This window comes from Hemicordylus capensis, chromosome 3, assembly GCF_027244095.1.
Source record: "Hemicordylus capensis ecotype Gifberg chromosome 3, rHemCap1.1.pri, whole genome shotgun sequence".
Classification (NCBI taxonomy): domain Eukaryota; kingdom Metazoa; phylum Chordata; class Lepidosauria; order Squamata; family Cordylidae; genus Hemicordylus; species Hemicordylus capensis.
Window position 1 is genome coordinate 325,702,482 of NC_069659.1, and position 22,227 is coordinate 325,724,708.

The 22,227-nt window shown below is 45.5% G+C and overlaps 1 long non-coding RNA gene across 1 annotated transcript in view; it reads left to right on the forward strand.

Annotated features, from left to right (window-relative positions):
• LOC128351178 (uncharacterized) overlaps positions 1 to 19,397 on the forward strand; it is an 88,929-nt gene extending 69,532 nt beyond the window's left edge. The window contains exons 4-5 of the long non-coding RNA XR_008319625.1: positions 16,454 to 16,561; positions 19,263 to 19,397. This is a non-coding gene — a long non-coding RNA (uncharacterized LOC128351178). The remainder of the gene's footprint in view (positions 1 to 16,453; positions 16,562 to 19,262) is intronic.
• Positions 19,398 to 22,227: the final 2,830 nt, after the last annotated feature.

The window sequence follows — 22,227 nt, forward strand, 5'->3', positions numbered from 1 at the left end:
ACCCTTATAAATTCATCTAATTCCTCCCTTTAACATGCATAAAAGCTATTTGGGTAATGCATTATCCGAGAGACTGTGAGTAATAGATTTATCTGTAATTCAGAATCTTCTGCTCTATTAAGCAGCCTCCCCCCCACCCCACCGCTCCCGTCCTGTCCTTTTTTTCCTCCCTGGAAGAGCAATTTTCAAGATGTCTCCACTCCTTTGTCTTCTTTCATGGAACATTTTTCCTTTCTTAAATTTACTGCTGCCCTTTCAGTGGCATCCATATGATAATATGACACCCCCACCCCAAAAAACCTTTTTCCATTAAATTGCACAGGCTACAATGCCCTCATTTATTGTTACCAAATCTTTATTAGGCTCCAAAGGAATGTTCAGACATCACAGAAATCAGATCTAGGTTTGCTCAGCCCAAGAGTCTCTTGGGATGGATTTGATGGCAAGCAATCATTTTTAGGTACTTGCCCCCTGCCCCCTCCAGGCAAAGTTCAATAATTTACATATCTTTCAAATACAGCATTTCAAATCTAGGTCTGTCTTAGCAATTGCACTGTGAATTGTCAACAGACGCAACATATTTGCATTTATTTTCAGTAAATAAATGAGCAGCAAAATTCCCCACTGATTACATAATGATTACCAAATGAAGGAGATTTTATCCATGTCATGTTTGTAACTGGGAGTTTCCAGGCAACAATAAAGTGCAGGATCTGAAAAACTTTCACACAAGTTCCAAGCACAACCTTACTCACTGTACAGATGCTCCTGCAGGCTTCCATACGGCTTCCTAATGCAATCTTATCTTTTGCACACATGCCAAGCACAGACCTCATGCAATTTTCACAGCTCCACCTGCCAGTCAGCTCTTGCATTCCGAGAAGAACCCACACTAGTTGCTAGAAAAGGGGTACGTCGTAAAGAGGAGGTGGTTCCCAAAATGCCAGAGCAGAGTCTGTTCTTCTCCTCTTCACTAATGTTACCATCGACTGAGCTACTGTGCATGCTTTTGCCTTCAGGATGTTTTGCAATCATGTGACGTTTTCACACTGTTGCACATGGAACACACATGGCAATACAGGAAACTGCCGTATATGGAGTTAAACCATTGGCCCATCCAACTCACTATTGTCTACACCAGCCCTGCACAACATAAGGCCTGGGGCCAGATCCTGCCTGCAAGGTCATTTTTGATGGCCCAGGTAGCCAGCAACAGCAAGAGCCCCAAAGTTTTGTACCCACTGACTGAACAAGGTCAGGGCTTATTTTCTGGCCACTATCCTTAGTTAAAACTTTGGGCCCCTGCAGGGAGGGAATGATCTACAACTAACTAGTATTTGCTTTAACATTTATCTTTTCAATTAATGTTACTGAAATATTCAATGCACTGAAAATTGAATTTGGCTCTCGCATACATAATCATGTTTTTTCTTTCTTTCTGGCCCACTGGGACGTGTGAGTTGTGCACCCCTGGTCTACACTGACTTCTCTAAGGCTTCAGGCAGGAATCTTTCCCAGCCCTACCTGGAGAAGCCAGGGTTTGAACCTGGGACCTACCTTCTGCATGCAAAGCAGATGCTCCTCCACTGAGCTGTGGCCTGGTGTCCTCCTCTATTCCTTGTGACTGTGAGCCTAAGCAAGCTCTAAAACTGGAGGGCAGGGTTTATCAAGCACTCCTGGACATGCTGTTCTACAATAAGAAGTCTTAGAGCGCACAAAGAACTATTTATGTTCCCCAGTTATACCGCAACAAATAGATCACCTGAAAGTGTTAATTCTTGAACTTGTCCTGTGAATAAGTATCAAGAGGTGTGTTCTCACTATGATCCGGCCTGGTGGGAAAGTGGGAATCCTAGCTCCAAGCAGCACCTGCACCCTACATGCATGAGAACTTGGAAATGTGTGCCTTGCAATCTCATCCAGTCCATATCGATCCCAGAGCAGCCAACCCAGACCAAATCCTAGATCACCACTCTGGGGTTGTTGTGGGTGGGCTTGATTGCAAGTCCTACATTTCCGGGTTCTCATAACACAAAATCTGGAGGGCATGTGCTGCCTGGATCTAGAATGCCTGCTTTCCTGCCAGCCCGGATCATAGTGAGAACACACCCCTTAATGCTTATTCACAGGCCAAGTTCAAGAATTAACACTTCAGGTGTCCACTATAGGAGTTCATATTGTAGAAGATTGCATCCAGGGTGGCACAACATGTGCCCTGGAAGCGCTTGCTGAGCCTTTCCCTCCAGTTTTATGGCTCGCTTAAGCTCACGGACACAAGGAATAGAGGAGACACCAGGCCATCGCTCAGTGGTAGAGCATCTGCTTTGCACGCAGAAGGTCCCCATTTCAGACCCTGGCTTCTCCAGGTATGGCTGAGAAAGATTCCTGCCTGAAGCCTTAGAGAAGCCACTGCCAGTGAGTGAGAACATGGCCCCAGGGAGAAATTTAGAAGCGGGGGAAATGCTGGTTAAAAATAGATGCTCCGATTGTTCCCGCAAAACTCATTATCAAGTTGGGACCCGGTCTTTTGTATCTCTGTGAGTGACTGGGAGGAATCTGTATCCTATCCCCTTAGCAAAGGGAAATGCTTGCCGGGAGTTCCAGTTTCTGTGGGAGGGCATATGCTTTGCATGCAGATGGCTCCCAGTTCAGCCTCTGTCATTTTGTTAAAGGATCTCGCCAAGGTAGAGATCTCGCATAGCCCTGCTGAGACTTTGGTGACCTCAGTGGCAGCTGGTACAGTCGGATCAGAGGGATGGTAAGCAAGCCTCAGCGGGGGCTCATTCTCACTCCTCTCAACCTGCCCCGGCTGCTTTGCCCTCCTTCACTGTGCTTGGCCACGGTGTCAATTCCTTGCATGCGGGCTGGTCATTTGCCCTGTTCCCCAACTCGACGAACTACCAGCCAGTGCGCACAGGGTTAGCACTGTGGCTAGTCACAGTGAGGGAGAGTGAAGCAGCTGGGACAGGGTGGGAGAAGTGAGAATGAGATCTGTACTGGCTTCCACTGGTGGCCCACTGCCAGTTGTGGGCTAAGAAGTGTATCAACACTGATTCAGTATAAAGACATTCAATTGATCCCTATAGGAAGACACTCTCCTTGGGAATCCTTGTGTGGGCATAAGGCAAGGTGAAGTACAATGGACTCAAAAAGAAAAGTACAGGAGTTGTTCCGTCTTGTCTGCTTTTGTTGCCTACTATTCTTTTTACAGACCGGTCACTGAGTCTCATTGCCAACACCCATTTAATAAGCCAATGTAGGTTGGCATAATTTCCATCACCATGTGCCAGTCTCTAAATTTGTCAATGAACAGGAGGACAGCAGAGGGAAACGCAGCCAAGAAAGGGGCAGAAGCTGCAGCAGACTTCCTACGACTCTGACCCCCACTGAGAGGCTGGTTTCCCGATATAGATCCGCTCTTCTGCTCTCTCAGTATGAAAATTGCACTCACCCACACCTTGTGAGCCCACAGGGATTTATTGCCATAATGTTGCTTCCCCATTTGAATTTCATTTTCCTGGCAGTTCGTTCAGTTGTCTCCTGTTATAATACACAGGTATTTTTTAAAGGGGTGGGTGGGGGAAAATCCAATCTTTCTTCTATATTTAAAACCTCAAATCTTCGCACATTGCCACGAATAGCTTCATACAGATCCCTCCCCCACTAAGTTCTATGACTTCTTGAGTCTTTTCAATTTATTTTTGCTTGATTCTGCCCATTAGCAATTGTACAGCTGAAGCACGGGGTGCGGGGGAGTTAAACCTCCTCCTTCCACATCATGGTCCCAATCTACATTTGGCTCCCACGTGGCTGGAATTTTAAACCAATTAAAGCAGCGGTTCTTAAACTTTTTGCATCTATGGATCCCCTCGATCCTCAGGTATTACCCATGAACCCACCCCATGTATATATTTTCATAAGGCTCCAATAAAAATGAGAGGGGAAAATGTATCCAGGATAATTGTTTTTAAGGGCTGATATGATGTGCAGCTTACCATTGCTGTAATGCTCTGCCCTGGGGCTGCTGCAGAGTTCTAAGCACACCTCAATGCTGTTCAGAAGTGGATGTGGGAGAAGCATTTCTGCAGGGTTCCCCCATTCGCCCAATTCCCTGCCCCGTCCCCCATCTCCATGAGAGCCTCTACTTCCTTTCTAGATTAGGATAGGCCAAGATTGTTTGTGACGTGTGATCCAAGCAATCTCGGCCTCTCCTAACCTATTTGCTTCAAAGAACTTGAGATCTGAACCTCAGTTGAACCCTTGAGTTCAGATCTTGGGTTCTTTGAAGCAAGGATATGCTGAGATTCGTGGGACCATATTGAATGTGTGTACTTAAGTTTGGGGACCAGGGATAGGCTGGGACTTCTGTTAGTGTACCAATCACCCTGCTGCCCAACGGAGTCCCTAACTGAGCTTGGTCTTGGACTTAGCGTTGGAGTCCTACAGGCTTGTGGTGGTGTGGAACTTCAATGCTCACTTTGGGACCATTTTGTTCAGGGCAGCTCAGGAGTTCATAGGAGCCATGACAATTATGGGCCTTTACTAAGCCATCTCAGGACTAATGCACATTGCTGGTCACATGCTTGATCTGGTCTTTCACTCTGATCAGGGTGGTGTTCTGTGGGTGGTGTCTCCTGTGGTTTCCCCATTGTCATGTATGGACCACAATCTGGTTAAGGTTGGACTCACAATCATGTCCCACCTCCGCAGAGGTGAGGGGCCTATTAGTATGGTCCACTTGAGAAGGTTATTGGATCCAGTAGGATTCCAAGAAGCCGTGGAAGGATTTGGTGTTGGCTCTGCTGTGATCCTGTTGATGCCCTGGTGGAGAATTGGAACAACAAACTCACCAGGGCAGTAGACATGATCGCTCCTAAGCGTCCTCTCGGACCCACATCAAAATTGGCCCCTTGGTATACAGAAGATCTATGGGGGCTGAAGTGGCAAGTTAGATGACTCAAGCATAAGTGGAGAAAGAGTGAACTCGAATCTGACAGATTGCAACATAGTGCACATTTGAAGATCTATGCCTAGGCAATATGTGCAACAAAGAAGTGATTCTTTACTGCCCGAATTGCATCCATAAGCTCAAACCCAGTGGAGTTGTTCTGGGTTGTGAGAGGGCTAGTGCATGTCCCTGCTCCCTTGAATTAGAATTCAGAACCATCCATTACCTGCTGTGACATTATTAATGAGTCCTTTGTGGATAAAATTTCTCATATTTGGGCCGACTTAGATCCAGACCCCACAATTACTGTAGTGTCTGATGTGGAGGTGTCCAGAGACTCCTCTTATGTGGTTAGGCTGGATCAGTTTCAGTTTGTGACTCCTGAGGATGTGGACAAGCTGCTTAGAGCAGTGCACCCTACCATCTGTTTTCTCGACCCTTGACATGGCTTATACTATCAGACAGAGGGTTTGTTGTAGAGGCCCTGGTAGGTATTATAAAAGCTTCTATGAAGGAGGGCAGGATGACTCCTTGTCTTAAGGAGGCAATTATTAGAGCTCTTCTGAAGAATCCTGCTTTGGATTCCTGAGAGTTAAGCAGATGTAGGCCTGTCTCCAACCATTTGTTTGTTTGTTTGTTTGTTTGCTTGTTTGTTTGTTTAAATAAAATATTTCTATACCGCCCAAAACTTGCATCTCTGGGCGGTTTACATTACAATACATGAAACAATCTTCCATGGCTGGACAAGGCAATTGAGAGGGTGTTGGCCTCCCAGCTCCTGGCAGTCTTGGAGGAAACTGATTATCTAGACCCATTTCAAATTGGCTTCTGGGCGGGCTATGGGGTGGAGACTTCCTTGGTCAGCCTGATGGATGATCTCCAGTTGGGAAATAGCAGAGGGAGTGTGACTTTGTTGGTCCTTTTGGATATCTAGGTAGCTTTCGATACTATTGACCATAGTATTTTTCTGGAGCATCTGAGGGGGTTGGGGGTGGGAGGCATTGCTTTGCAGTAGTTACACTCCTACTCTCTTTGGGAAGACAGCTGGTCTTGTGGTAGCAAGCATGACTTGTCCCCTTAAGCTAAGCAGGATCCGCCCTGGTTGCATACGAAAGGGAGACTGGAAGTGTGAGCTCTGTGAGATATTCCCCTGAGGGGATGGAGCCGCTCTGGGAAGAACATCTAGGCTCCAAGTTCCTTCCGTGGCATCTCCAAGATAGGGCTGAGAGAGACTCCTGCCTGCAACCTTGGAGAAGCCACTGCCAGTCTGTGTAGACAATACTGAGCGAGATGGACCTATGGTCTGAACTCAGTATATGGCAGCTTCCTATGTTCCTACCTCTTGGGAAGATTCCAGATGGTTTCACTTGAAGACTGTTGCTCTTCAAAAACTGAACTTTCGTATACTGTCCCTCAGGGTTCCATATCATCTTCAATGTTGTTTAACATTAATATGAAACCACAGGGAGAGATCATCATGAGATTTGGTGCAGGGTGTTATCAGTATGCTGATGATACCCAAATCTATTTCTCCAGGCCAACATCATCAGCAGAAGGCATAACCTTCTTAAATGCCTGCCTGAAGACGGTGATGGGCTGGATGAAGAATAACAAATGGAGACTGAATCCAGATAAGATGGAGGTGCCTATTCTATGGGGTCGGAACTTGGGACACGATTTTGATCTGCCAGTTCTGGATGTGGTCACACTTCCCCAGAATTAACAGGTCCACAGTCGGGGAAGGCTTCTGGATCCAAACCTCTCCCTGGTGTCCCAGGTTGAGGCAGTGGCCAGAGGTACTTTCTATCCACTTAGACTGATACTCCAGCTGCATCCATTTCTTGAGATAAACGACTTCAGAACAGTGGTACATATGCTGGTAACCTCTAGACTGCCCTTGTACATAGTCTGGAAACTGCAGTTGGTACAGTATGTGGCAGCCAGGTTGGGCTCTGGGTCATCTCAGAGAGACCATATTACTCCTGTTTTGAAAGAGCTACACTGGCTGCCGATAAGTTTCTGGGCAAAATACAAGGTGCTGGTTATAACCTATAAATCCCTAAACAGCTTAGGCCCTGGCTATTTAAGAGAATGTCTAATGCACCATGAGCCTCACCGCCTATTGAGATCATCTGGAGAGGTTAGTCTGCAGTTGCCACGAGCTCATCTTGTGGCTACTAAGGGACAGGCTTTCTCTGTTGCTGCCCTGAGGCTTTGGAATGTGCTCCCTGCTGAAATAAAAGCTTCCCCATCTCTGACAACTTTTTAAAAGGCAGTCAAGACAACTTTGTTTGCCCAAGCTTTTAATTAGATGTCCGGTTTTTAAACAGTTTTTAGCAGCTTTTAACGTTGTGTTAAATTTTAAATTGTTAATGCGTTAATGTTTTAATTTTGTTTAAATTTGTATTGTTTTCATTGTAAACCACTCAGAGACATAAGTTTTGGGCAGTATATACATATGTTAAATATATATATTGTTGGAATATTATTCACAATAGCTCTCAGCCAAAAAGCACGGTTGGTTTGCGCAGCACTTAGCTAACTATGATACATGCCTTATCAATGAAGCTTGTGGCTGTTGGTAGATATTCCCATGCCCTGAGGATATTTTATGATGGCACTGCTTAAAAGTATGTCTCAACAGGGAGGGGAAACCAAGGACACAAACCAGATGTCTTGAGAGTGTAAATGGGAAATATAACACTCATAGGCAAATCGGCACCTTTGAGGTTAAAGTAACACTTCAGCTTGTAAACGATGCACAGGTGCGAAAGTTGTTTACTCAAGGGTATAAAAAGGGGATGCCCTGCCAGACTGGGCAGGTGGCTGCACCCCAAAGCTTTTGCCAGCACTGAAATAAAGCTTTGTTTGAAACTTTGATACTGGTGTCCGGTGAAACACCTAACCAAGAGATGAGCAGGATACAGGGAGTAATTTCCCTTCTAACAATATGTTAAATAAAATAAAATAAAATAAAATAAAATAAATATATTTTGCAAGGGAAGAGCAATTGGCCCCACTCAACCCGAGCACAATGTTTTTCCAGTGGCTGTTGCTGGTGCCTACCTTATGTTTCTTTTTAGATTACGAGCCCTTTGGGGAAAGGGAATTATTATTTTTTAAATATGTAAACTCCTTTGAGAATGCTTGGAAAGTGGTATATAAATATTTGTAGAAGGAGCAATCCTATAGAGGTGAAGTCCATAGAATTAAGTGAGAAAGCTCAGAAAATACTGATTCTCTTCACATCATACTTATGTGAATCATACTTGTGTGAATCAGAGTTTTTCGCAGTTGCCACTATAAAGAGGAAATAGTGATCAAAAAATAAACTTGGAGTCCAAAATTAGGTTGGCAGTCCCAAACATAAAGCCCAGGTTTGAAAAACTAAGTAGGAGTAAGCAAGCTTATTCTTCTCAGTGAAAAAGTAGGTGTGCCTTATTTATTAACTTGATTTACGGAGTCACAGTATTAAAAAGTGTGAGAATCTCTGCACCAGCTGAAAAAAATTCCTGTTTCAATAAGCTGATGGTTTGTGGTTTATTATCTCCCTGTTTTTATTTGTTATGATTGATTGCTTTACTTCCATTTTTACACGACCGGTTTACATTTTGCAGTGTGAATTGCCTTGGGCATTTTGGAATTGAACACAGAAAGGCAGGAAGCAAAGATTTTAAATAAATAAATGGCAGGAAGCACTCTGGGAAACCACATGGGTTAGCCGACTGGCAGCTCAATTTCCTGGGTGGTTCTTGCACGGTATCACTTTGGCAGCTAGCTTAACTGTGCACAGTCCGTTTTTATACTCTTTGTGCACTATTGTGCTAGCAGCCAGAGTTGGGAAGCTCATCTCTAGACAGGCTCAGCACTTCATAAATTTCCCCAGCTTTAATTTCCTTGTGTCGTAATGACACATCAGGCCAGCTGCCTCAGTTAGTTCACATGCCACGTAATGTGTCATAAACATGAAAGAGACAATGGGTCAGATCTGCCCCTTGGGTGTTCTCTCGAAGTAGGCTAAAACAATAGAATTATACTAAGCATGAAATTGGCTCAGCACATGGACTTGCAGCTGTGACTTATGGGCCAGGGAAGAAGCCAAGAAAGACATTGTTTTCTGATGACTGGGACTAGACACAAGTTGGCAAGAGCCGGTGATTACAGAGCCATACACAGTACAGCATGGTTGGACTGGACCCTTTGGGAGACATCCATCCTGTATATAATGGGGATGGAAGCAGGCTGTTTGAAAGCAGACATCAGGCAGAGAATTGTGTGTTAACAGGGATTGCAAAGTGCACATCCATAATGCAGAACACGGATCGGCAACCTTGGTCCTCCAGCTGTTGTCGAACTACAACTCCCATCATCCCCAGTGGCTTGGGATGATGGGAGTTGTAGTTCAACAACAGCTGGAGGACCAAGGTCGCCTATCCCTGGTGTGGAAGCATCCAGGTAGAAGATCTAAGTTAACTGAGGTTACATCTAATTTACTGTAGGGGAAATGGTCCTGAAGTTTAGCTCTCCTGCACTGCTTATTTATTATTTCTATTGAGGTGTTACCGTTTTCTAATTCATATATTTAAACCAGGAGCTATCCCTTGTTGCTGCTATTGCCAGTTGTGTCTGGGCTATGGTCTCCTTGCTGTAAAATGAAACCACCTGAGCTTCCTTGCTTTTCATAGTGCTCTAAGGGGGGGTGGGGGAATAGATTCAGTCTGAAGGTTTCACATCTAAGGTGTCCAAATGAATGTGTTCCAGACACTACTTTGCATTCTGCCGACGCCTATAGGAACCTTCAGGCAGCCCGGTTGAAAGCATCTTCCAAGGAATTGCAAAGTGCTGGGTGTCAAACCAGGACTTCCAGTGGACATCAGCATCAAATGTCTAGGTGCTGGTGACTGCACTGCCACACCACTTCCTTTGACATCCAGATTAAGGGGTGTAGTATATATGTCCTGTCTCTGTAGAGGATTAGCTTGTGTTTGGTTGGGTGTGGTTTAGCTTTCTGTTTTCTAAGTGCTGTGCAAGCTGCTCAGAGTTTGTTGCAGTCTTGTCTGAATAAAGAAGGCTTCTAAACCTACTTTATCTCCTGCTCCTTCCTGCCCAAGGTCAGGCCAACAAAGTGACTGGTTGTGAGTATGCCTAACAAGCTTACCTAGGGGAAGATACTACATGATGTCAGAAGTGGGCCTGGCTTGCACCTTTAGCAAGCTTGAAGTATTCTGCATAGGAGGCCTAAACTTGGAGAAACACGATAATAATGGAAGTTTTTAAGCCCCCTTTTGAGTTATGTTTGTCTGGCAACGTGTGGGGGGCGGGAATTGGAGAAGATGAGAACAAGAGTTTTGTCTGTATTATTCAGGGGACAAACCAGAAGAGTATAAGATTGCAGTTCTTCATTGTATTGGTGATAAGGCGTTGGAAATATATAACATACAGAATGTTTATGTAGAGAATCTATCTATGTGGTTGCTAAGAGTCGACACCGACTTGTCGGCACTTCAGTCAATCAATCAATCAATCAATCATGTAGATTCTGCCAGGAAGACCTTGGAAGAAGCCTTGAGAGCTTTTAGAACGTAATTGTGAGCCAAAGAAAAACCCAGTGTTTGAATGTTATCAGTTCTGGTAGATCGAATATGTTGAAGCAGAGGGAACTGATAGTTTTGTTACCCAGTTAAGAAGTAAAGCGCAAGATTGTGAGTTTGGAGCCTCACAAGACCTGGTGATAAGAGATAAAATTGTTTTCAGTATTCCTGATTGCAAACTGAAGGAAAAAATTGTTAGGGCATTCAGATCTTATGCTCTCTCAAGCAATAGATATTTGCAGAGCTCAAGCCCTTACATAGGAACATAGGAAGCTGCCATATACTGAGTCAGACCATTGGTCTATCTAGCTCAGCATTGTCTTAACAGACTGGCAGCAGCTTCTCCAAGGCTGCAGGCAGGAATCTCTCTCAGCCTTATCTTGGAGATGCCAGGGAGATGCCTTACTCATGCACAAGCACTTGTGATGGCCGCTGAGACTTGGATGCCCATGCGTGTAGTAAGCCAGAAGGAAATGTAAGCTCCTTTATTGCAGAAGGCAAGGAAGCCTTCAGTAAAGCAAACAGCTTTTAGCGACATGTTTTCAGTACTGCATTATTCTTGCAACAGGTATGGAGGTGTGCCTAAGCCTAGGGCTTGTCCAGCTTTTGGAGCTATGTACTACAAATGTGATGGGCAAAATCATTTTGCAAAGATGTGTACATGGTGACCTCAACAAGAAAAATGTTTAAATTCCCTGTTTGTGGGGATGGTAGAAGCACCCCAAACTGCAGGGGATTCACCATGGTTCACTGCTGTTGACATAGCCGGTGTGACTGTGTCATGTAAGCTTGATACTGGAGCTGAGACAAATACCATACCTGAAAATATAGTCTCCTCTAACATCAAGTGCGCAGAGAGTACCAGCGGATGTGATCCTGGTGGGCTTTGGCAAGATAAACTTGCCCTCCATTATTACTTGTCCTCCATCTCACACCATAGTGTGAGAGAAGGCCAGTCCATCTGCCCTCAGCATTTTGGCACATAAGCTTGCAGTTCCTTGCTTCACAACTGATCTTTGCCAGGAACTTACTTGGTGGATGGAAGCCAGCATGGTGTAGTGGTTAGAATTTTGGACTAGAACTGGAGAGATCCAAGTTCAAATCCCCATTCAGTTATGAGATGTGACTTTGGGGCAGTCACTTCTCTCTCAGCCTAACCTATCTCTCAGGGTGGTTGTGAGGATAAACACAACCACTTACACTGCTCTGGGGTCCTTGGAGGGGGGAAAACAGGATATACATATTAAACAAGCAAAGAAACAAGCCATTCTCTATATATTTCAGCCCACTGATCGGAAATGTGGCAGTAATCAGAATGACTTAACTTACAGGGTTGGTGAATGCATTTATGAGAGGGGTGTCTCTGAATCACTTAGGAAAATCGCTATATAAATGCTAACGACTGATCCCTTCCTCTGAGGCACCTGGGTGAGCAGTTGCCTGGGATTTTTTCCCCAGCATGGCTATTCATCATGTCTGAGCCACCCAAGCTCTTGGCTGTTCCTCTCACAGCCAGACATCGCACGGAAAGCCTGCAGTGCTATGTGGCAACACCCTTCCCCAAAGTTTTTCCTGAGGTCACTCCCCCTAAAAAGAGTCTTCCCCTTAATTGCTGCATGTGTCGCTTCAGCATGCTTCCTTGGATACAAGTGACTCACCCAAACAAAGGCCCTGAGGCTCTCTGTGCTCCAGTGTCACAGAAGCAGCCACCCCACCATAAACTGGGCGTGATGATCCCTTGGCACCGGACCCTGGCACCTGCTGCGACGATTAGCAACGCTCTGGACTTGTTGGCATGGTTGCTCTTCAGAGCATCTGCTAGAGTCATGCCAAGTCCTCGTTCCAGCTCCCATGCCAGATGGAACCTGTTATAATTGGCATTTGAATTTGTTGGGGTGGCAGCAGAAGGGAAAAGCCAGGGGCTCGACCAGTTGCAGTTCCGACTCCTGTTCCAACTGTACGCTGCCCAGAGTGATGTGGATAGTGTTACCTTTTAGAGGAACTTCCATCACGCTTGCCTGAGCGGAAGTGTCAGATGTGGGTGGCGGGTGGGAGGGTTGCAATGGCCAGTCCTAACATGGTTTTGGCTGCGGATATTGTGATCATATAGATCAACTTCTTGCATGCCGGTAAACCAGACGTGACAGAACTATCCAGCAACCAACTTTGAGCCACTGTGGGAAAGAGAATGCTGGACTAGAAATGCCTTGGGCCTGAGCCAGCAAGCCTGTTCTTATGTTCCTATCTTATCTTACCGTCTCTGATCATGGAATAATTCAATTGTTGGGTGGGGGACATTGGTTTATAGGGATAACGATGGGTGTGGCAACTCCAACTAAGGCTCAGAAAGCAAAGAAATCTGATGGCCCATGATGTTCATGCCGTGAGGCCTTGAGATCTGATGTCCAGTCTGAGATATTGTACTGGCCTACCAAATCGTAGCCATGGAAACACAGCTTGGCTTCGTCTTCCATGCTCCAATCCACTGAAGGTCAGGAAATTTAGGACCAACAAAATTAAGTACTTCTTCACGCAGCACATAATTAATCTATGGAATTCTCTGCCAAAAGATGTGGTGATAGCCACCAGCCTGGGTGGCTTTAAAAGGGGCTTAGACAAATTCATAGCAGACAAGTCTGTCAATGGCTACTAGTCTGGAGTCTATGGGCCACTTCCAGCCTTAGAGGCAGGATGCCTCTGAATCCCAGTTGCAGGGGAGTAACAGCAGGAGAGATGGCATGCACATACCTCTTGCCTGCGGGCTTCCCTGAGGCATCTGGTGGGCCACTGTGTGAGACAGGATGCGGGACTAGATAGGCCTTGGCCCTGATCCAGCTGGGCTGTTCTTATGTACCTGTGTAGGCTGCTGGCAAAAGCTGGGGATTCGTGTTACAGCAAAGTTTAAAAAGAAGTTGGTAACGTACCCCTGAGCATATGGTGAGCATGGTTATCTCATGATCACTTCTGATCATGGAAGAATACAGAAAGTGTACTGTACAAGCCTATTCTAACAACTGGTTTTCGTTGCTTTGGTACAACAGTAGCAGTGGGTGAGTGCTGCTCGAGAGCAGGTGGTGAGGGCAGGTAAATAGCTCTCAGCCCATACCTGCAATGCTCTACTGGGCAGAGGCACACAACCTGGCATCCCATGAGCAGGTTGCCCTGACCCTGCTGCCCAATTGGCCTCTGCACATGCACAGAGACCATTTGAGGAGTTAGGTTTGTGTCATATTAACCCTCAAATGGTCTCTGTGCATGTGCGGAGGCCAGCTGAGCAGCAGGGGTGGGGCACCCTGCCCACGGGATGCTGGGTCGGGTGTCTCCGCCTCACAGAGCATTTGTGGTATGGGCATGTTGGAGATGGAGTTCCAGTGCATCAAGCTGTTGCACCAACTATCCTAATAACCACTAGGGGCACTGGGAGTAGAGACAGTGAGTGAGGGTCTCCTTACCTGTCCCTGCTTTATCTCTGCTCTATGGCCCCCAATATGACTCTTCAGGTATTTCCTGTTGAGGATCAGAATCCCTTCCTTTCCTCTTTGAGAGCAGATGGAAACATCTCTCCCCACCACCCCTATTCTACCTACAGACCCACCTCTCCCATCCAGTTACATCCCGTCCAGTTAGATCATCTCAGACGGCCCTCTTGTTGGTCCCTGATTTCCGAGAGGTTCAGGGCTCTCGGACCCGCGAAAGGGCCTTTTTGGTGCTGCCTCACTTCTTTGGAACTCTCTTCCCCTCTAGATTCGTTTAGCCCCTTCCTTACTGATCTTCAAATTTCTATTGAAGACTTTTCTTTTTTGCCAGGCTTTTGCCCTGTAGTTTACCTATTTGTTTTTTGTTAGTTACTTTAGTTTTTAATTTAGAATGTAATTTTTAATGCCTTGTTTGCATGTTTTTGTGCACTGCCCGGAGTCTTTGGCGGTATATTAAATGTTTATAATAAATAAATAAATATTCATTATGTAGTTTTATAGATTAGGATCAGGTCTTTCCTATCCAAAGTGTACTTCACCAATAAATACTTAGTATTTAGTTCTACAAGAATCTCCATGTGTCTTCTCTAAGTAGCTGCAACAACTAAACTCTACATTCTACTCTGTAACGAGAGTGGGTAGCTTCTTTAGTGCTCTGCTAATTAACGGGCGGCAAAAATTATGACCCCCAACAAGCTGGCAGGCTTGCTGCCGTTTAAAGCTGTATCCCACCCACCCCCCAAGCAGCACTCACCGGTCGCTACTACGAGGAGTAGCTTTTGCGACATAGCTGAAGTGGCAACTTGGTAATGAAAAGTGGAGAAGAGACATCTTGCCCTGCCCCATTTGCCACGCATTGCTCTTACTCGTAGGGGAAACAGAGTGCAGTCCACTGCTGTCAGGCTATAAATACCCCATCGGATATCATGACAAAGGGCCATCACCAGTCCTGACTCCTCCTTGTCTCTGCTCTGCTGGCACTTGGAGCTGGGGTCAGATTCCAGTGTCTGCTTGAGGAAACAGCCCCGTGCTGGTATTTGATCCTGTGACCTGCCTTAGTGCAGTGCTCATATGATCGGGCTGTTAAAGCCGGCCTCAGATATCCCCTACTGCTCTCAGATACAGGGAGGCCAGAAGCATGAGCTATTATCCACAGTGGGCAGGTTATTCCCAAGATGACTGTCAGTATCGTGTCTGGCAGCCGGTTGAAAACGCTGCGGGCCGTTCCAGCAGCTAAGCAAAGCGTGCCTCTTCTCATGGACCCCTGGCAATAACGTGCACGCCGTGGTCAGACGCCAGCCAGCACAAGTGTTGTTCAGAGATCTCAATCCACCGCTTGACAAACCGGTTCCCTGGAGGTTAATGAAATCAGGTTGATTATGCTGGCACCAGAGCCTCGGCATTCTTTCCCTCAGCACTGTTTGGCAGATGATGGGAACACTTGCAAATAAACAGGTCAAAGGGGAAAAGAAATGTTCAAAGCTCCCAACGTGCCAGTGGTGGGACGTGCTGGAGTTAATGCCCTGAACTGAGACGCTTTGTCTGCATTCTTCACTCCACTTTGTTTGAAGCCTCTCCCAGCTTACCTCTCTCCCCACCAGTCTCACCATTAATTCCCATAGCTATGGGACAAGTTCTCCTCTGGGTGATGTTTTCCGAACACCCGTCTCAGGCTGTGACCAGACAGGCATGTCCCAGAAATGAACAGCACAGTTCTAGACTGGAATCTAAAGCCCAAGTCAGCCACAGAGCTGAGGACAGTGTTCAGATCAGCTTGCACAACAGAATGGAAACATTCTCTATTGCATTCGAGGGACACCAGGAGAAGGTCAAGATGTATTTGTTTTGAAGAAGGCTTCTATTCAGGGATGAGATTTTCCTGAGGCAAGGGCCATGATTAATCCCAAGTGACAACAGCACTGTTCTGGCGGTGTACTTCCTTGTACTGGTAGAGCTGACGACTCTGCCAGCATTACCACTCTGGGTAACCTAAAAAACGCCATTGGAAATGGACATGAACAGAACGAGGCAAATCTCATTTTAAAAATAATAATTTGGGCCACGGTGATAAATAACAAGCGACACAGTATAGTGTGGAACTATTCCTTGATGTTAGGGGTTCTCAAGCTTGAGTCCCCAGATGATGTTGGACTACAACTCCCATCACCCCCAGCCACGATAACCAAAGTCTGGCCACTGTGGCAGTGGATGATGAGAGTTGTAGTCCAACCACATCCGGAGACCCAAGAACCCCTGCTTTGAGAGGAAGAATGACCATATGAACAGAATTTTATAGACCCCAGTTAGGGTTTTACTGTGTTTGAGGCCTGTGGTCCAGACTGGAAGGTGCAAAGCCTTGTAGGGTAAGGAAACGATTCCCCCAGCTCTAGCTATCCTCCTTTCTCTTCTTTAATTTTGCATCCGCCCCATTTCCCCAGATGCGTATAGATTCTGGTTTCCTTGCAACTATGAAAGGAGGCTGGGGGAGGAAGAGCTACCTGGTTCCATTCCACTCTGCCCAAGAAGAGAGAAAATGCCACCTCAAGGTACAGTACTTCATTAATTATACTTAAAGGTATAGGCTCCTCAAAGCAGCTTACAGCCTAGAAAATTAAATTAATGTACAATAATGCAATTTTAAAAACCCAGCCAAACTGAAAACAAAGCAAGACAACAATCCAGGTAAAAATTAAACCATGAATAATTGAGCAGCGAGCATACCAAGGAGGGAACAACTAACCAATAGCAAAGGCACTATGGATCAGGATAGTTTTCGCTAAGGGTTGGAATGCCAAGGGCGGGGTTGGGGGCAGGGCAGATAGGTTTCCTGGATCAGGAAGCCCCAAAGGCTTGGCACTGCACCAGGAAGATCCAGCCTCTTGTCCTTCTAATAGGGGTGGGCAGAGCTAGGCCTCCAAGGAAGACATCAGTGGGCAGGGGGAATTACATGGCAGTTCTTAAATTACCCTGGTCCTGAACCATCTTACACCCTGCCCTGAGGGGGACTAGGCTACATTTGTGAGTACTGTAAGATATTCCCCTCAGGGGATGGAACTGCTCTGGGAAGAGAAGAAGGTTCCAAGTTCCCTCCCTGGCATCTCCAAGATAGGGCTGAGGGAGACTCCTGCCTGCAACTTTAGAGAGGCCGTTGCCAGTCTGTGTAGACAATACTGAGCTAGATGGACCAGTGGTCTCTGACTCCGTAGAAGACAGCTTCCTATCTTCCTAACCTGGTTCCAGCATGCCTATGGGTAGGGCTGAATTCTCTCTTGCTCAATTCTTCTAGAGTGACATTTGCAGAATTCCCTTGTGCAAGAAAGAAATTCTTGCACTATGAAAGAAGACTTTTAAATTTATTACAAGCATTCACCTAAATCAGGACATATTTAATCTAGTGGAGAATGCACCCATGATAAGTTTCCTGGTTAAAAGGTTGCTTGTGATAATTCATTTCAAGTTACACTCACAAAAGCCAATAAGTTATTGCAAGCTATCCTTTATCTGGGAGCGTAAAGTGTGAGGTATGGTGGAGACACCACACTTTGAAATGAATTCCAGTCAAATAAACAATATTTTTTGTTCAAATAATGTTTAATGTAGCATAGTGAGCATTTGTGCTGAGTGTGGTCTTTCCTCTCCATATCTTTCTGGTCCCTGGATATATTTTTATTTTTGCAAGTTACTATCAAATTATTGACATTTGATTGTTAGTGATGCTCATTAAATTAAAATATATGCAAATTATACAGCAGAATCTGCTCTTGTGCCACTGCCACGGAGAGCAACAGAAGTCCGATTACAACAGGTCTCTACTTATCAGGCAATACTTATTTCCAGCTGTGAAGCAGAAGGTCACCATCAAGGCAAGAGTACATGCTAAAAAGCACACCCTGTCCTGCAGGGTTGCCACCTGTTCAGATTTGCCTGCTTACACAACACAGCAACACCATCATTTTGGCTACCATTACATAAATTTTGAGCCACCATCAATAGAATGTCATGAGAAGGGGAGAGTGAAAGCAAATTGATTGACTCAGCCTATCTAGGCCTATAAAGATGTCCAGAAGCCTTTATTTATTTTTGAATTTCTATCCTGCTCTTCCTCCAAGGAGCTCAGAGTGTACATGGTTATGTTTATCCTCACAACAACCCTGTGAGGTACATAGGAACATAGGAAGCTGCCATATACCACTGGTCTATCTAGCTCAGTATTGTCTTCACAAACTGGCAGTGGCTTCTCCACGGTTGCAGGCAGGAATCTCTCTCAGCCCTATTTTGGAGAAGCCAAGGAGGGAACTTGGAACCTTCTGCTCTTCCTGGTGCAGCTCCATCCCTTGAGGGAAATATCTCACAGTGCTCACACATCAAGTCTCCCATTCATATCCAAACAGAGCGGACCCTGCTTAGCTAAGGGGACAAGTCATGCTTGCTACCACAAGACCAGCTCTCCTCTCCTAGGTTAGGCCAAGAGAGAAGTGACTGGCCCAGAGTCACCCAGTGAGTTTCATGGCTGAATGGAGATTTGAACTCAGGTCTCTCTGGTCCTAGTCCAACACTGTAACTACTACACCACACTGGCTCATTGCTGCCTTGAGCAGCAAAGAGAAAGGTCTAAGAACATGAGAAACAGGGGCGTAACAAGGCTGGAGTGGGCCCAGAGACAAAATTTTAAAATGGGCCCCTCGCTGATACACACACACACACACACACACACACACACACACTTCACATGTGACTTGCCTCGGGGGGGGGCCTTGAGGCGTGGGGGCCCCCAGGCAGCCGCCTCCCCTTGCCTAATAGTAATCACGCCCTGAGAAAAGCCCTGCTGGGTCAGGCCAAAGGCCCATCTAGTCCAGCGTCCTGCTTCATGCAGTAGCCAACCAGGTACATTAGGGAAGACCGCAAGTGGAGGAAAGAGGGCAACTGCCCCCTCCTATTGATGTTCCCTTACACCTGGTTTTCAGGGACATGCCCCTTCTGATTCTGCTTGAGGCCACCTCCTTCACGTTTTCACCCATATTAGTACCTGAACTGAGTCAGAGACAGGTTTAAGCACTGAAGACCTGTTATTATGGATTTGTAATATGGATTTGTTTAGTATGTTATTATGCATTTGTTTTTAATAGGGTTGCAACCTTTAGGCAGTTAATCACTAAGATTAGTCAATTAAAACATTTTGATTGTTTAAAAGGGAACCCCCAATTAATCAGTCAGCAGGTTTAATTAATGCTATTAATTATTTTTTAGCACATGTTCCAAATGTCATCTTAGAAGATATCATCATCCCTCCTCTGTGAGAAAGGAGACAAAATGCCTCTTCTGATACGATGCTTTGCTAGGATACATGAGTGCATCACCTAAAAAATAAAGTATGTTTGTTCAGTTCAAACCTATTTTTTTCTCATCTGCATATTGATGTGGATGTAATAGATCAATTAATTTATTAAACAACTATATTGTAAACTACCCAGAGACATAACTTTTGGGTGGTATATACATATGTTAAATAAATAAATATTGATTTGATGAATAAGATATCTTTACTACTACTACTATTACTATGACTCCTACTGTCCCTTTACTACTACTACTGTTGAAAAGTTGTGGTGTAGTGGTAGTAGTAGTAGTAGTAATCTCTTTAATTGGATGACACTACTACTTGTTGTTTCAACTGTATCCCACGCATCCTCAAGGGAGCTAAAGAGTGGTGTATGTGGACTTTTCCCATTTTATCTTCAAAACAACCTTGTGAGGCCACACGTCCATCTGTTCCAACCAGTGAGCATGCAGGGGGCAAGGGGAGTCCCATGGGGGACAAGGGAGTGCCTTGATGCCCCTGGACTTTGGCATGCCCATCTCTGTACTATCAGGAATAGGCAACACCAAGGACATTGGTGTTAGGCTAAAAGTAAGAAAGTGGCCACCAGCTTCCATCCAATCTAACATAAGGCTGTGGGGACAGATAGATTGCTAAAGGGTGTGTACCCTATACATCCTCCTCTCCTGATCTCAGCCAATGAGGCAGATCAACTCTGTCCCCTAGACAAACTTCAATTTTGCCTACCTCATACACAGCAGTTTATCATGGCTTGCCCAGAAAAAAAGTATTTTGTGGAACCTAGAAGACGAACAGATGTAAATCAGTTTCTCAGCAAGTTTTATTCTATCTGAAACTCAGTCAAGATCAGTGTTCCCTCCAAGTCGTGTACGTGTGCTCACACTTTTTTTTTAAATTAAAATGTCCACTCAGTTAATTTTAGATCCCGCCTCAGGTAGTATCCACACTGAATGCAGGTGCACACACACTAACTTGATACTGCCGCACAGAACAAAACTCATTGCTCACACAGATTTATTTATTTATTTATTTATTTAACATATTTTTATACCAAAAAATTTAGCAAGAACACTGGTCAAGACCAAGGTTTTCTCTCTCACATCACCTGCCGCTAAAAGGTATTAAATGAGTACAGCAAAGCCAGGAAGATGATTACTGTACTACTGTTGTAGGGTTGTAGACTATCAAGTATACATTTGAGCTCAACATAGAAACGTGACTGACTATACCTCTTGCATTTAATGGCATAGATATCTACATCTTTCGACAGGGATAGCACTTCATGTATCTGATGATGTAGGGCAGGGAAGCCTCCAGAATTTCAAATAATTAGGTTCAGGGAGTCCTAAAAACAAACATTTTGGAGGGAAACACCCATATAATTCATGTTTGTGTTATTCAGCAGTGGGATGAGAATAGCAGGGAATTGGTAGCCTCTTCTGAAAGCATTATTTGGAGACATAGAAACTCAAAAAAGGCACTTTGGTTGAGCAAACAGAGTTTGACATATTTCTACAGCCCTCCCCCAAAGCACCGTGATTGGGAAAGGACAGAGAGTCCAAGCAAAGTCACTGGCCACCTTGAGATGTCATTTCCAAAGGGCTCTTTTTCTCTCTCAGCATTGTCCGTATGTGTACCCTGTCCACCAGCTGGGTATGAGAAGCACCCAACCTGGAAAGCCGGGCACACCCCCAATTTCTGGTTGTGAGCTTGCAAACATTAAGGTAGGAGGTGGGAAGAATGGTTGTGTGTGAGGTGGCAGCTGTGTAGGATGGCTTTTCCTCCTACCTAAATATGAGCTATTCCTCCTCCTAAATATGAGCCCCTGGTGGCGCAGTGGTAAAACTGCTGCCCTGTAACCAGAAGGTTACAAGTTCGATCCTGACCAGGGGCTCAAGGTTGACTCAGCCTTCCATCCTTCCGAGGTCGGTAAAATGAGTACCCAGAATGTTGGGGGCAATATGCTAAAATCATTGTAAACCGCTTAGAGAGTGCTATTGCTATTGCTATTGCTACCTTGTAAAAGACTAGGCAGGCAAGCTGGCTAGAGGCAAGAGACAGTGGCCACATCCAGAGCAGGGTACTGTGGTTGCACCACGAAGACACGTCTATGTTGTGTGAAGCTTTCCTAGCTGTACAGTATTGATTGTGTGGCTGGAGGGAGTGAATTTGATTATTTGCGCTGCCTCAAGAAATGCCCTGTGTCACCCAAAGGTATCTCCCTGAGGTCTGGATGACCCTCTGGGACATCTCTTTGGTGGCACAAGACACTTCTGGAGGCAATGCAGTGTTGAAACTTGTTCCCCTACTTCATGCTGGCACAGTGGTGCTGGGAAAGCGTCCTGCAGCATGGACACGTCTTCATGACATATCCGTGGTGTCTTGCTCTAGATGTCAGCCACTGTCTCTCCCCTCTACTCAGCTTGCCTGTCCTTCATTTATCCTTACCAATGCACAAACCTATCAAGGGAGGGAACAAAAAGTGGAGGGATGAAGTTGCCCTACACTATCCCCTGAGTCTCTCCAAGAAAGTGGGAAATGTGTACCTTTGTCAATGGTGGCCTCTGGGATGAGGGCCATCTAGGATTGTTTGGGGTCATTAGCAAACCTCACTTTGCCCACGTGCATTACCCAGTTTTCAGCTTACAATGACAAAAGAATAACCAGCCAGCTAGGTGCCACTGTCTCTCACAACAACATTACAACTCCTTTTTCGTAATATCGAGGCCTAGGTGTCATCCCGGATCTGGAAAACATAGCAAGGGGAAGGAAACTCAGTCCAACCCTCTTGCTTCTCTCCTTGTATAACACGGAGGCATCTCCCCTCCCCCCACCTCCCATGCACTCTTAGCCTCGCTTGAAACCTCTTGATCT